The following is a 16,303-nucleotide window of genomic DNA, read 5'->3' on the forward strand; positions in this document are numbered from 1 at the left end:
TTCTTATGTGTTGTCATCCATGTATAAACTATGCTGTGAGGGAGTGTCCTCTACACTCCAATGCATTCTAATGCATTCATTTGTGTTACTTGTTTAAACTTTATTATTAGCATTTTGCATAAGTGTTTCCAGTTCATTATAGATTTCCTGATGCTTGTTTTATTCAGCTATCATGACCATGGTATTAAAATTGCTGCTTATTACACAGAAATTACCACAGGTGTTTCCTGGCAGTCATTACTATTCTTTAAGTTTGTTTTAAACGGTTATTACCTGGTTATTATTATGCTATTAAATAGAAACAAGCAGTTTTGGATTTGCATCTTTCCTGCTTATTACACAGACATGATAAGCGATATTTCAAGGTAATAACCACACTTCTTTAATTTAGCTTTAACAGGTTATTTATATGTTGTTAAAGAGAAATAGGCATTTTTGCATTTTGCAGCTCTGTTTCCAGCTTATTACGCAGAAACTACAACAGGTAAGTGAGTGGTAATAACTTAGAAATTACCACATTATTACGTTTTTGTTTCCTCCTTGTTACCCTACTTTTACCCCTTTATTACTGAGCTGTATTAGAAAGTGCTACCATAATCTTTAACTATGAAACTCATTACGAACAATAATTCTCATTAGTAATCATTAAGTACTAAATAGCAACACAATAGCAACAATAGCCTTGTTTACCTGAAATCATTCAGGTAAGTGGAAATAATAAGAAACTCAATACTATGCACTGCAACCTTATCATTGTTACTACATTCTGGCCTACCAAGCTAACTGGCTATTACATCCAAGATTTTTACAACATGCCATTCGGGCTATTGGAAGGATGATTGTTATCCAGGATGAACAGTTTTAAAAAATGACAAATAAATATCTCTGCAATTGTAAACTGTGATTTTGGAGCTGCTTTTCTACTGGTTTGACATGTCTTGATGTCATCTGTTGTGATCTTTCTCCCTATCAGTTTAGTTAACAGATTAAGTGTAATCACGTAATGCAATGTAATGATCATTACTGTTGTGCTTTTGTCTGTAAAAACTGTCTTTACTTCTGTTAAATCTGATTTCTTGTTTTGTTTTGTTTTTCTAAATGCTGCAGGGCTCTAAGCTTCGGTCTTTGTCCTAAGTTGCCCACCCATAATTTTTAGCTGGCTGCTCAAACACAGCAAGCAAGATCTGTCCCCTATTAAATCTCTGCTGCACATGCTAACTCCTGGCATCTCTGTCTGACTTACCTTGGTGGGGACTGTTCAGTTTTAATCAAAGTAAACACAATGGCAAATCTTACAGCTGCTCAAGAGCTTCAAGTTGTTGGCAGCAAACAGTGCCACACCTATAGAGAAGAAAAAGAGCTTGTTTTATGTACTTCTCTTCTGAAGGCATAGTTACCTCCTCTTTTATCAAGCTTAACACAGCTTTTCATGGGTGTGATTGGTGTATCGGTTACAGGAAAACTTGAAGACATCTAGATGAGTCCTTGTCCTCTCCATATAAGAGAATGGATTCTGCTCTAGGCAAATATTATAAGATCTTCTCAGCAGAACAATTGTGAAGTATCCCTCCACCTTATCACCTAATGGGAAAGTTTGGTTTCACAAACAAAAAGATGGGATTGTGTTGCAGTATAACACACATATCATGCACTATACAGTAAGAGGCTGAAATAGGATCAAAACTGCAAGAAGAAGAAACGGCAAGTTCCTCATTGTTTTGAACCCTTTAACACAAAAAACCCCACTGAAATAAAATGTTGTCTGTAAAAAAGAAATTGAAGGTTTTGAAATATATAAAGGTAAAATCCTATACCTTTATATATCGTGGCTCCAGAGTTGGCAGTTCGTCTTGTAATCGGAAGGTTGCCGGTTCGAGCCCCGGCTCGGACAGTCTCGGTAGTTGTGTCCTTGGGCAAGACACTTCACCTACCGCCTACTGGCCCGATGGCGCGATATGGCAGCCTCGCTTCTGTCAGTCTGCCCCAGGGCAGCTGTGGCTACAACTGTAGCTTGCCTCCACCAGTGTGTGAATGTGAGAGTGAACGAATAGTGGAATTGTAAAGCGCTTTGAGGGTCTCAAAAAGCGCTATATAAATGGAATCCATTATTATTATTATTATTATTATTATTATTATTATTATTATTATTATATGTGCATTAATAATTACATTACACAAGATTAAGTGCAGGGAATGCAGTGAACAATGTCCACTTTCATGAAATATAAGACAATGACAAGTGTTCCAATTCATTGAAGGACTTGTGAGGGACCAAACAGTTGAACGTTATAAAGTTTCGGGTGCAACTTTTAGAATGTGGATTTTATTAATAATAATAATGGATTGCATTTATATAGCGCTTTTCGGGGCCCTCAAAGTGCATTACAATTCCACTATTCATTCACTCTCACATTCACACACTGGTGAAGGAAAGCTACAGTTGTAGCCACAGCTGCCCTGGGGCAGACTGACAGAAGCGATACTAAACCCCCAAAAAGAAAAAAAAATTATATTGAAAATACGTAACCAGTCGACTAGATGATGATATGAACACTTGTGCTTATGGGTCACCATATAAGAGGTGGAAGGTGCTGACTCTCACTGGTTGAAATAGTTTACAAAGAGTGAGCTGTACCAAACAATGTGACTTTGCTTTTAAGGTAAAAATTTTGCTTCAGTGCTGCAGCCAAAAATGTTTCTTGAAGGTTTTTTTTTATTTTTATTTTATGCACACTACCTTAGTAAAATGTAAAATAGCAGGCAGAAGAGAAAGCATTCATGCTGTGATTATTTGTGCTCAGATGGCCACAGATGGTTTTACCCATGGTTTGATTAGCATTTAGAAGCAACTTTCAACAGAGCCCACTCTTTCATTAGAAGGGAGGGTTAACCCAACCTCTCAGACATGTTGCATATCTTAGAGGGTGGGAGCCTCTTGTCTATTATTGCTGGGTATAACAACACATGCTAAGCCTTTCCTCACAATCGTGGAACCCAGCTGTGCTTAGATGAACTAGTGGAAACTATGCAGCTAGAAGTAGTTCATTAATAGGACAACGAGGTGTAGATTAAAACTAATTCAATGTGCTGGCAGTGTAACCAATTTGGTCTCTTCTAGTTTTGGTGTAAGTAGTTTAAACATACATGCATGTCCTAATATAAACATTTATACACACCTCTGACCAACCTCTCTCCAACTAGTTTTTTCCCCCTTGTTCAGGGGTACCTCAGGGTAGCCGTTCAGTGGATTCGAACAACCAACCTTCTGATCATGGGGCAACCACTATACCTACCCCGAACTCCCTGGGGGAATAACTCAGACCAGACACCGCTTGGTGATATCAGCCTCAGATCATTTTTACTCAAGCACACTGACTGTTCTAAATCTCTGAAGGTTCAAGTCCAAATATGTTTGATGTTGTTTTCCTTAGTCATCATTACTGTCTGTTCAAGTCACAATGGAGAAAAGGATTGACTTGCCTTTAAAATTTACAAATTTTCTTAAAAGAAAAACAACTTGTATTTGGGCTGTCTGGAAAGACGTTTTCATAGTGTCTACTAATCATGATACCATGTGAAGGGAACCTCCATTAACTCTCCTTCTCATGTACACACAGGTAATGCCATCACTCTTTCATGTAACTTCCCAACATACCTTTATTTTCTTTGTTTTTGGTCTCACATTTTCTCCCTTTTCCTCTTTAGCTGGCCTCAATGTCAAGCTCCTAGGTCCATAATGGCAAATGGTTTTAGCACCTGTATTTAAAATATCTTTGTTCTTATCACTCAAAGAAGCCAAGTTGGTTTAATCATGCAAATTTTAATTAAGAGAAAAATCTTTTTTAGGCATGCCCAAAATTGGGCAACACCTCCAGGGAGCAATTTAGGCACCTATGCAGCACCTTCTATTTAATGAATAGTGCAAGAGCCATAACTTTGATGTCAATGGTCACTGTAGCATAAAATGTATAAAATGTATGTACATGTATACAATCACTTGTTAAATCTGACAACAACTGCTTATAAAGTTTGTTTGTGACTTTGTTTAAAAAGCATTTTTACTACCCACAGGTTATATTCCTACTTGGCATGCACAAAGCCACATGACATTATAACTTCTCAGTCCTGAGCACCGTTGTTTCAGACCAGGGCTGGACTGGTCAGACACAATGGCACTTTCAAGCTCCAAGTTTTCACGACTTCATCCACAGTTAACTTTTTCTGCAAGTTGCCTGAGGGCACAGTGAATGTAGGGGCTGATCACAGAAAGAGATTTGACTGGGCACTCCAATGTCAGTAATGAGAATGAACAAATAAGCTGCCGCCCGTTCTTGTACAGCTGGTGCACAGCTCCATTGGCCGAAAAGTGCGGCAACCTACTGGGAAAATGCACAATATGCCAGATTACTAGTCCAGCCCTGTCTCTGTCTCGTCAGATCAGAGGGCAGAACAAATGAGTGAATCTGGATATCCCATCCAATCAGACAACTGATATTTTGAGAAATGTCGAATTAAAAAAAAACAGAAAAAACCCCCACACACATTGTACATATTTCAAGATTGAGCCTCTATAGAGAAAAAAAAGTCACATGATGACTTAAAGTATAAATAAAAAAAAAAGAAGAAAGGGAGCTTCAGTGTGAATAAAATTTCAAAGTGTCTTCTTCATCTCTGTTCCTAACACAACTCTTTCCCAGGTGAGTTTTATGTTGGACACTTTCCAAATATAGAGAAGTCAGACTTGCAGACCTAATTCCAGCCTAGGAGCAACAGAGCTACATTTTGGCTTTCCCCATTTTTGGTCACTCAGCAAAAAAACTGCAGAGATGGTGCTGATCAAAGACGCATCATCAACAATCTCATGTCCAGACTCTGAAGTAAGGATTCTGCTAGCACTCTGCTCTCACTCAGCAGTTTAAACACAGATGTGGAAAGAGCAATTTTCTTAATTTTTTTTTCAATGGATTTTGTATTTTATTTTTTGTTTGACTATAGAAATAAAAGGAATTAGAAATGTACTCATCAGAGGAAGAAAATAATATGACTTAGAAATAAAGTTTCATCCATGAAAGCCAAAGAAATGCATAGAGACCACTAGCCATTCAGAAAAAATAAAACATCCACTCAAATGAGGAATTTGTGCTGGATCAATATGTGAAGGTAGGAGAGCCCTCTTAACACTCAAGTGCAAACCTCCATAATACGATAAAAGGTGGGGCCTATTTTGAGGTGAAAAAGGGGTGTTGCCATGGAAATCAGTCATCCAGGACCAGTCATGGGAAAGCCAGTCTATAAGTTCAAATTTTATTTGCCACATGCAGGTTGCCCTGCAGTGAAATAAACCCGCCCCCCGACCTTACACACACAACACAGACATCACATGGGGATACAAGTCAGAGAACGGTTGCATTACAGAAAAACCACTGAAATGGACACTACAATGGGAAAAGTACAAGAGGAAAAAAAGAGACCTCTACTCATGCTGAGCTACAGGAGGACAGCATGAGAACAGGAAACAAAAAAACTCCTCTGCACAGAAAGCACATAAATGTCCACAGTACAACATTATAGAGCACGTGACCAGCAACAAGGTTGGGTAGGGGATAAGGAGTAATCCCAGGCAACACAGCAGCCATCCTGCCACTGCGCCGACTCTCCAGCGCGGGCCCAGACCCGCCTCGTGTTCTCAAAGGAAAGGCAAAAACGAAACTTCAGTAACAAAAACTTTTACATTCACTTTGCCTTCATGGTTTCTTTATGATAGTGGGGTTTTTGTCTCACACCAGAATGTTACATTTGTATGAGATTCCAAAGGATTTCAGCTTTCATCAAGAGTATTTTGGAAGTAAAACCATATGGAGGGTGACTAATGTCTGTGGGTTCACTGACATTTTACTCACATTACTGACACATTTACTGACATTATACTGTTACTAAAAATCTAGTGGTATTCATATTAGTGCTGGAAGGAAGTGCATCAACTTTGGTGGGGACAATAAAGGCTGTAATATCACAGCAGAGCAACGCAAAAAGCGAAATGCTAACATTCACAGACCGCATAAAGGAAATCATAGCAGGGTTGGTTTTTTTGGGTTTTTTTTTTTCCTTTTTAAATTGCTTGTGTCTTTGTTTTTGTTTTTTTAAAATTGTTAAACTTTGGGTTGGATAAACCAAGAAATAAACCATGTGACTTCATTTTTTGATTAACTGATGAAAAATTGTGGCCCTGATTTGTTATGGGACAGAAAAAACGATGAAATGGTAAGTGGACAGAATGATCAGTTAGCACAGATACAAAGTAACTGTCAGTATGCAGTAAGACACATTTTAGGTTGGCTTTTGAGATGTCAGTGAACATCTTTCACTCATCATACTCACGACCCATTGAACCCCAGAGACCGTCAACATCAACACAACATTAACCCCTTAAACGTATTACTGTTGTTGTGTCCTGAAATCCACACTTCTAGGTATAAGTTAACATGTAGCGCTTGTGCCGATTTGTGCAGTTGTCTTATGGGCCATTATGCTCACTGTGTCGTAGGTGTCGCTTGGCAATTTTGATGTCACGTCATGTGTTGCGCATGTCTTTGGTACACTTCAGCCGGTCATGCACATCTTCGTTTTTGTAACCTTGAACCGTGGACGCTGTAAGTCGGTTGAACATACCAGTGTATGATAGTGTCGGTTTTTATCGCCATTTTAATTATATTCCAGTACAGAAGCTCAGAGACATACAGACATATAAAGGGAGATGTTGGAACAGTTTGAAAACTTGAAAGTTTGAGGAGAACAACACTGCAAAAGAACTTTGCAGAAGAATACTAAAAAAGTCTTGGCCCCCAGGTTTGACTTTTTATTCTCCTATGTAAGAGCTTATGTCACAATATTTTCTAAGTGGTGACACTTGTTGTTCAGGAGAATACTACAGTAGCTTCCTGTGCCTTAACAGCGGGTATAAATGCAAGCGACTGTAAGGCGAGGTTGTGGAGGCAAGCGAAGTGACCATTGCGGCAGACATACTGGGGCCTTTCCCCTGGGAGCTGTGTGGTCATCTGCAACCTTTTATGACCTTTTCAGGTTTAGGCAACACAGGAACAGAAGATGACTGAGGCTCTCCTGGGAGCTGCATTGCCAGTCTCCCTCTGGAATTCCTCTTTTCCCTGGGGAGTTTGGAGGGGGGAAAGCCGGGGTATGTCTAATCTGGTGAAGTGACCTGAACAGCCACTTCCAGTCCTGGCAACAAAGACTTTCAGACACCCAGCCCTGCCAGCTTTTCTAACCTTAACCACTTTTCTCTATTACCTAACTCCATATATTTTTTGAAAACAATGGACTGACCTGTGTGGCTCCCAGGAGAGCCACACAATTGCCTAAATCTAACCAGGGAATTTTTAAAGGGTTACGAATAGGCATGCTGGACTCCAACTAAAAGTACTTTTGAGCTTGCTCCAACACATCAACAGTCAGACATTTTGTTAGATACTTTCTATACCAATGAGTGACACACAGTTGGGGGTCTCTAACAGTGAAATGTACTGCCCTGTGCGTTAGCGCATCAGTGACCCTCTGCAACAAATAGTGATCAATGGATCCGATTGCAAACCTAATCTTAATAGCCTTTTTTTGTAATTTATGTTAGGGTGAGGTTAACTGCCATTATGCAGAACACATTTTAGCCTGGCTTTTGAGCTGTTAATGAACAGCCTACACTTATCTGCATCATACTTACAACCCATTGCAGCCAAAAGACCTTCAACATCAACACAACAGATAAAGTGATCGTCCATTTCAAAGAATGGAATAAGATCCTTCTCACGATGCTTATAAAAAGGAAATTTGGTTCCTGGATCCAGGAGGTTAATCTCACTGTGCCTAGACTCAAGTAGCTCAGTTATTCAGCTCTGGGTGTGTGAATAACAGGGAAACAAATTAGCTACTAGAAGATTGATCTTCAAAGTTCTTATCACTAGAATGTTGTGCATCTGGAGACAACACACCATTACACTCTTCTCTGTCATTAAACAAGCCAGTACAAATGGAAGGTTTCATATGTTCATGTGTTTAGTTTTGTTACGATATCCAGAAAGATTGACTAGATAGAAGTAGCAGTCATCAAAGTGATTCTGTGGCTCCATCCATACTACTGAAAAATCAAAACCCAAGCTTTTTTTTCTTCATGTTAGTCGACGCTCTGAGGTTTTGGACACACACCCGCCAGAATGAATGAGGTGTCCATGGCTTGTCTCAGTCACCCAATTTCATACCAAAATAAGCAAAGCAAATTCTTTGTCTAATCAAGCAAGCTTGCATTTGGAAATTATCTTCCTGATAGTCTCACAGATACTGATACCTGTCACCTGACACTGTTACCTGGTAAAGATGATAAAAGCTTGTGGAAATAATAAATATCCAAATGCAGTTTACTGTAAAAAGAAATACTGCAAAGAACTTATGTGGGTAAAATCACTTAGTCATGAGACTGTTTTGACTGGTTTTTGAACAGATAACTATGTGATTCACTGGCTGTTACTGAACATTGAAAGTATTTTAACCATAACAAAGTGTAGTCATCTCTAATCCTTCTGAGCTGAATCTCACCGTGAAATCCAAACATCGCAACCCCCATGCCAGCCACCAAATAACACTGAAGTGGTCCATGGTTGAGTCTTTTTAAGGACTTACAGAGAAACAATGTGCACTATTGCTTCTGCATGTTTTGAATGTTATGCAACTCAAGCCACTGAATTAGATTTTCACCCTGACTTATAAACCTATAAAGAAACAAGGCTTTATTTTGAAGGGTGTTGTGCCGTGTTGCAGTCAACAGCCAACTTTGACACACTGTGTTGTTGCCTCGTCTCTTGTTTCACATTGTAGGGCAACACTGTTTCTTCTTCCTCCTCTTCTTCAGTGAGAAAATCTAAAAAAAGATGAGATGCTCCTTGTCAAACATAAATTTAAAAAAAATAATAATAATACAGCTGTGCAAATGTTCTTAAGGGACTCGGCTCTTCATTTGATTTAGGATTGCTGCTTTTAAAATGAGCCGCTCTTTTCTCATTTTATTCCACATATGTCACCATATACGGTGCCCTGACACTCTACCCTGAAAAAGAGCAGATGGTTGGAGTTAAATAAAGTATAATGTTCCATGTTCACATCACTCTGTCTCAATTATATTAAATTAGAAGCCACCAGAGCTTATCCTCACCGAGCTGTTAAAAATAAGAGCTACCCATAATCCAGTTACATGTGCAATACACTTGTGAATCTGTCGCTTGTGTTGAAAATAGAGTTATTTTGATTTGGCTCTTCTTGAGATTTTTCAAGTAGCAGTTGTCATTTCATTTTGTACAGCTGTGCTGCTTGAGTTATACGACCACCTCCAATTTGTTTCAAAAATCTTGTCAGACGTTCCTAGGATAACTGCTTGTTTTTGTTGTTTGATAAAATCCAAGCAGGTTGTCTTGTCTAAAATCTGCTGCCTTTTTTAGACTGAGTAACATTAAAATGTTGCCTGGAAGTGGTTGCCATAACGCAAAATGTTTTTTCCCCCAGCTAAACAAGAGCATCTGCCAAATCAATTCAATCTAGTGAAATGTAACACTTCGAGAATATCACATTTGCTTAATTTGACCATACAAATCTGGTGGCGTCTAAGGGCCACTAATAAAAGGGACGGGGTGTGAACTCAGTGACTGAAGTGACGCTGTTGCTGGAGACAATAACCTTTTGAGGATTTATAGCATGTGATCCTATTACAATGGCACTGGTATTGTTGTTAAGACGTTAGTTAACATCTTTGAGAATGCACAAACCTTCCTAGATTGAGTAACTGCGAGGTATTCTTGTATCTAGGAGCTACTGTAACACTCATGCTGTTGGTATTAATTTCAGACTTGGGTTGAGCTTTTGATGAAAGTTATATTCATAAAGTTTGGCTTGGCCACAAAGAACAAAAACCACAGGTTCTTGCGACAGACAAAGTAAATGATAGTGAGGAAGAGATTAACAACCTTTGTCCTTGTTTATCTGTGAAATTCAAGTACAACATTCAAAAGAAAATCGCTTATATCAATAGAACTATTGAAAGTTGGCTGCAGCTCAGGAGGTTGGTCGTTATATCCCTGCCTGCCCCAGTCTGTCTTTTGGGCAAGGTCCCAATGTGTTAACTGAAGTGTAAATGAGACATGTTGCATAAAGTGATGTATAAGAACCAGTCCATTTTACCATATATTATTTCATTTGAAATCATGAGTATCTCTGGATCCTAATACAAATCAAACATCTAACAGTCTATTCAGTAAAGATTAGCCAGGAAGCTAATAACTTTGAGTACTTAATAATTTATCACAACTTATAATGGTGTATGGGAAATTAACATTACAGGTCAATCAGTTTCCCCACTTGTTAAACTGTGAAGATTTTTTAATCTTTTTGCTGTGCACTACTGCCAGCATGTGGTGAGAAGAGGCGATAGACTCTCTGCTAAAGAAATACACTAAATGGACAAAAGTACTGGGCCACTAATACTTTATACCTACAGGAGTGCAACTCTGAATCCATAGGTAGTAATATGGTCCTGGGCCTACTTTTACGGCTTCCACTTTTCTGAGGAAGCTTTCAGCAAGATTTTGGTCTGTGTCTGTGATTTTGTCTATTCATCCAGGAGAGCATTTTGAGGTGCCTTGTAATCTCTGCTCCAATTCATCCCAACGGTGTTTGATGAGGTTGAGGTCAGGGCTCTGCACAGACCAGTCGGTTTCTTTCACACTAAACTCACCCACCCATGCCTTTATGGACTTTCCTTTGTATACTGAGGCACAGTCGTGCTGGTCTTTTAGTAAACATACACATTAGCTAATTCGGATCCTTGTATTTTGTTTTGTGAGTTAGAATAGCTATTGACAAGTTGTATCCACACAGTGTTTCCCAGATAGTACAGAATCCTATCAAGATCAAGCCTACAGATGTTGTTTCACATCATCTTATCGATGGGAAGTTTGTCTTCAATGAGCAAAGATGACTGAGTATATCTGGTAGCTCTAATGTCACACTACAAACTCACACCTACATATAAAACTCTCCAGAACCCTACAAGAAACAATTTTGTGTAGATACATACATCATTTTTATCTGTTTAGCCTCCTTCTGTTTTGACTTATCTTCCTAAAAAACTGCTGGGGTTTATTTTATGAACTCTTTTATGAACAGAATGCCACAGGCAAGGTATGCATCTTACCAAAATCCTTATTATTGCACATATCTACAACATAATAGACTGCCCCAACTACATGATCGGCTCTTCCTGTGCATACATTCTGTAGACAAATCTGCTTTGTTGAATTTCTGAAAATAGAATGGAGCAGTGGCTGAAAACGGTGCTGTAGTTCATCTTTATTGCTGATAGTTCATTGGTTATCTGTCCTTGTTCCCCTCTGCTCTAAGTGCTCCAAATGAAAGAAAAGATCAATACAAAGTGCTACAAGTTAAAAATAAAACATGGGCCATTCATCACACCGAGAAGCTACTGGTTGTGTTTTATGAATCACTGGAGCAAAGAGGTGGAGAACATTGTATCTTTCATTGTCTCTACTCTCAATAGTCAGGTGAGTAAAAACGGCTCTTTTCAGCTGATAATTACCAGGCTGTTATAGGAAATTCTCTCTCTGCTTGCAGTTCCTGTGGTTATACTTTATACTGCGTTATTTTATTAGACACAGAAAGACTTATGTTATTTATTATATATTTCTATATACATATGAGTAGGGATGGGTATTGATAAGATTTTCACGATTCCGATTCCATTTTCGATTCGATTCTTTATCGATTCTCTTATCGATTCTTTTTAAAAAAGGAGAACACTAAGTTCGATTAGCTTAGAACTTTGTTTTATATCTTCTCTTTGAACAAGATAGAAATTTACAAGTAACATGGCCTTACAAACCCAGCAGTGAGATCTTAAGAGATCCAGCCTACGGCTCTTCAATGGGGTGTCACAGGGTCCCCAGGAAAAAAAATTGTAAATGTAAAATAATAAAATAAATATTCTTCTGTAGCAATAACAAAGTATAACATAAATTATTCTGTAGCAATTACACAAGAATATCCAGTAATGTCCCTGCCTACAATTAAACACATTCACTTACCGAAAATCGGGGGCATCTGCTGTGGCAGCCTTTTACCACAAACTTAGTCTCTGCTCGGTGACATTCGTCTATCCGGCCTGAAAGGAGACGCTAACGGTAGACTGCAGCGAGAACTGCCAGCATCTGAGCCAGACAGACTCTGTCTCTCTCATCATGGTCACCTAAATGCACAGTAATGGCAGGTTTTGTAATAAGACAGATCGCGCTAACATAATATGCACTGTTAGTTGATTATTTACCTGCCGCATTAAAGGAAGAGGACGTGCAAACGTTACCGCTGCTACTGGGTTGAGATTCATGAGTCTGGAGCGGAATTAAAAACACGACATTCATTTAAGGTCATCGCGTGTTTTGTGAGCAAATGCTTTTGCATATTTGCAGTGTTTCCTCCCTTAAATGAAGTATCTACTTTGCAAGTACTGCAAGTTGCCCTGTTGTCATCCGTTCTCATAAAGTATAACCAAACTTTTGAGCGTTTGAGCCGCTTTCGCGCCGTGTTTCCTGCCAGGTAAATGACGCTCCGCAACGTGGTGACGTCATTCGGGGCGACTGAAATCGATAAGGGAATCGTTTGCAAAAATGGCAAACAATTCCAAGGAATTGAAACAGTGGGAACCGGTTCTCAACAAGAACCGGTTCCCACTGTTTCAATTCCAAGGAATTGAAACAGTGGGAACCGGTTCTCAACAAGAACCGGTTTTCGATACCCATCCCTACATATGAGCCACTTTATTAGGGTCACCGCATCAGAATAAGAGTTATCTACGTGACTACTTCAGAAATGGCTCATCTTCTGGGATTTTCCGACACAACCATTTCTAGGATTTACAAATACTTGCCCAAAAAAAGAGAAAAAAAAAATCCAGTGAGCAGCAGTTCTCTGATGGTAAACGTCATTGATACCAGACATAGAATGGCCAGCCTGCTTCAAGCTAACAGGAAAGCAACAGTAAATAATAGTCAAATAATCACTTATTAGGTAGGATTTGCAGAAGAGCGTCTATTAATGAGCCACGTGATCATTCAGAGACGCTCTGAGGCTTTATCAGATGGAAGAAAACCAACATCTGTTAGCAGGTGATTTTGACAGCTGCTCATCTGCTGAAGCTGATATCTAAGAATTTGGTCTACACTGACAACATTTGAAAGTGATATTTTCTTTTCTGCTATGACTTTATTTCAACAAATCACATCAATATCAGGAGTAGGGCTGCCACGATTAGTCGACTAGTCACGATTCCTTCTTAGGGAAACCCTCTGCAGAGGAGCCGACAGAGCCAGGAACTTGTGAGTTGTGTTTGTCCACTCAGGCATCATTCATGCTTGTTCTGTAGGCAGTTCCTGTCAGAAGGAGGAAGCACAGCAGGAGCGTCGGGGGGCGGAAGACTGTGCCTCAGTGCCTCTCTCCTTCTGACATTGTTAAACAAAACCCAACAAATTTATAATTATTCATATATTTATATGTAGGTAATGTGCTCAAGTTCTTGATAACCACTGTTTCTCTCTCTTAGGGAAATCCTTTGCAGAGGAGTTGTGAGAGCTATGAACCTATTAGTATTTTGGCCTCAACATCATATTTATATAAAACTGATATTTCAGTGAAGATTTGAACCCCACTCGGTCGCGACAGATGGCCACCCCTTTCTGAGCCTGGTTCTGTCGGAGGTTTCTTCCTGTTAAAAGGGAGTTTTTCCTCCCCACTGTCGCCAAGTGCTTGCTCATAGGGGATTTGGGGGCTTTGTTAAAACAACCACTGATAAGTTCAGTGCCATCAGATTTAGTTCTCAGCAAATATGTAAATGGATGATTCGTCATCAAGTGAGGAAACATCCATTTAAAACATATTCACGAGTTGTATTTAGTTTTGTATAAATATGATTTCTGGGACACTAAGGCCAAACACAGACTAATTTGTACAATTGGGGGAAAAATAAATAACAAATCTATAAGAAAAAGATGCGTCATTGTTTCATGTAGAGTTCAAATAACACACCATTTGATATCAACATATGTTTGTTACATTTTGCAGTGCTGGTGTTATATTCTTATGATTTTGTTCATTTGATGAGTATATCTTTCTCCTTTGCTTCACATATTTACTGCTTCTTGGCTAGCTTTAGTCATGCTAGCATCAACACAGGTAGAAACAGATACACATCAGAGAATCACCATGCATCGGCCTATCTTAATGCAAATGAAAAACGACAAAAATCAAAATATAAATAATTTTCAGATTACTAAAGCTATCAATGGATCCACAGCTCCGACAGTGAAAACACAATCATATCATGTTCAAGTATGTTGTAATCCAATTTTAAAACTATAAAATAGAATAAAGACTATTTTTAGTTTACTTTGTTAATAAAGAAATTTCTTAGAATTTTCAGAAAAACTAACGTTATACATAGCAAAATAAGTAAGTACAAAGTAAGTAAAATTTTATTTGTATAGCACTTTTCAAGATAAAAATTACAGAGAAACTAAAACACACACACAAAAAAATAACCACAAGCAAGTTTTAACAGATGAGTTTTTAGCTGTTTTTTAAAAGAGACCAGTGAGTCCCTAGATCCCAAGCTCAAATGGAGAGAGTTCCAGACTCTGGGGGCCACAGTTTCAAAAGCTCTGTCACCTTTTGTTTTCAGCCTCGTATGATGGACAACCAGCAAGCAAGCCCTGATCACATTATCCTAGGGACCTGTTTGAGATGCATGGATATTAACGATCTCTGATATATGTCGGTGCCTGTTCATGCAGAGCCCCTAATGTCAAAGTCATATTCTTAAAGCGGACTGAATTTAATGGGGAGCCACTGCAGCTGGATCAGCAGGGGTGTGACATGAGAGTACTTGGAAGACTAGGTCAGAAGCCTTGCAGCAGCATTCTGAACACCCTGCAGACGTTCCAACGAGGCATTACATAAACAAGTGAACAAAGAATTACAATAGTCCAAATGAGATGAAAGAAATGCATGTATGACAATTTCGAGGTCTGAGCATGACACAGTGGACACAACACTGTTTCTTAAATGATAATAACAGGAGCAAACCAGAGATTTAACATGAGCATCCAAAGTCAACTGAGTCAGTTTACTCCAAGATCCCTAGTAGAGGATTTGCCAAATGTAGCAAGAGGACCTAAATTTTTCATAATCTTGGGCACAAATTTATCGGGAGCACAAACAAGGACTTTGATTTTCTCCTCATTAAGTTGAAGAAAGTTATCAGCCATCCAACCTCTAATGTAGTCTAATCTGTAGTTTGGAAACATCTTGGGGCTTAAAAAAGATGTACAACTGAATATCATCTGTACGACACAGCTAAGCGTTTTGCAATTTGGCATGATTTAAAACGTTTAAATTTTTTCTGTATTAAACGGCAGAAATTAAGCTTTCTTGTGGGAGGTCATTTTTGAAAAACAAAACAAAAAAACCTGCAGCTTCAGAGTCTGTGAGATGTTGGCTTTCAGCCCTGGCAGCGTGTCTGGTGTGGAGCCGACAACTCACAGATTTTGAAGTGTCGGGCCGCACTTTGTGTTTACATCTTTGTGTGGAAGAAAGTTTACCTGCTTTCATTTGCTGTTTTAGCTGTTTAGTGGTTGTTGAAATAGCTTTAACCTGAGATTCTGGCGATTCTTACAAAATACACATTTATTCAAAAATCAATTCAGCATTTAATGAATCAGTATCACATTATTCAAGGTATAATCTTATAATTCTTTTTTAAACCCACTCCTATGAAATATTCCCACCAGGCCATCTGACAACAACAGCAATACACATTCCTTCATCTGAGGCTTGGTTTGGTTTCAGCAGGCTTCCTTGAGGATGTTTACATGCCTAAGTGCTTTGAGTTGCTGCTGATGTAAAAGGATAAGATTTGTGGATTACTGCAATGAATAGTGGAACAGATGTACCTAATAAAGTGGTTGCTAATTACATGTAGCATGACTTTGCTGCACTATACATCATGCTTTGTTCTCAGATTGCCTGATTGTATAAAGTTTTCCAAAAAAAATCGACTCTACATTAGGCCTATGTAACCGAGGTAACATCTGACACCACTTCCGGAAAATCCCTTCATTGTGGCGGGAATGAACTCTGTATAAATTCCGGGTCAATCTGCTGCATCTCCCCTGCTACATGTCATCAT

General features: G+C 38.9%; 1 long non-coding RNA gene across 1 annotated transcript; it reads right to left on the bottom strand.

The window, feature by feature from the left end:
* Positions 1 to 8,518: 8,518 nt before the first annotated feature.
* Positions 8,519 to 12,481, bottom strand: LOC143420003 (uncharacterized). The gene is made up of 3 exons (XR_013100013.1): positions 12,392 to 12,481; positions 12,153 to 12,313; positions 8,519 to 8,923 (listed from the first exon to the last, which is right to left on the bottom strand). It is a non-coding gene; the product is annotated as an uncharacterized LOC143420003 (long non-coding RNA).
* Between the last annotated feature and the right edge of the window lie 3,822 nt (positions 12,482 to 16,303).

Source organism: Maylandia zebra, linkage group LG1, assembly GCF_041146795.1.
Source record: "Maylandia zebra isolate NMK-2024a linkage group LG1, Mzebra_GT3a, whole genome shotgun sequence".
Classification (NCBI taxonomy): Eukaryota; Metazoa; Chordata; class Actinopteri; order Cichliformes; family Cichlidae; genus Maylandia; species Maylandia zebra.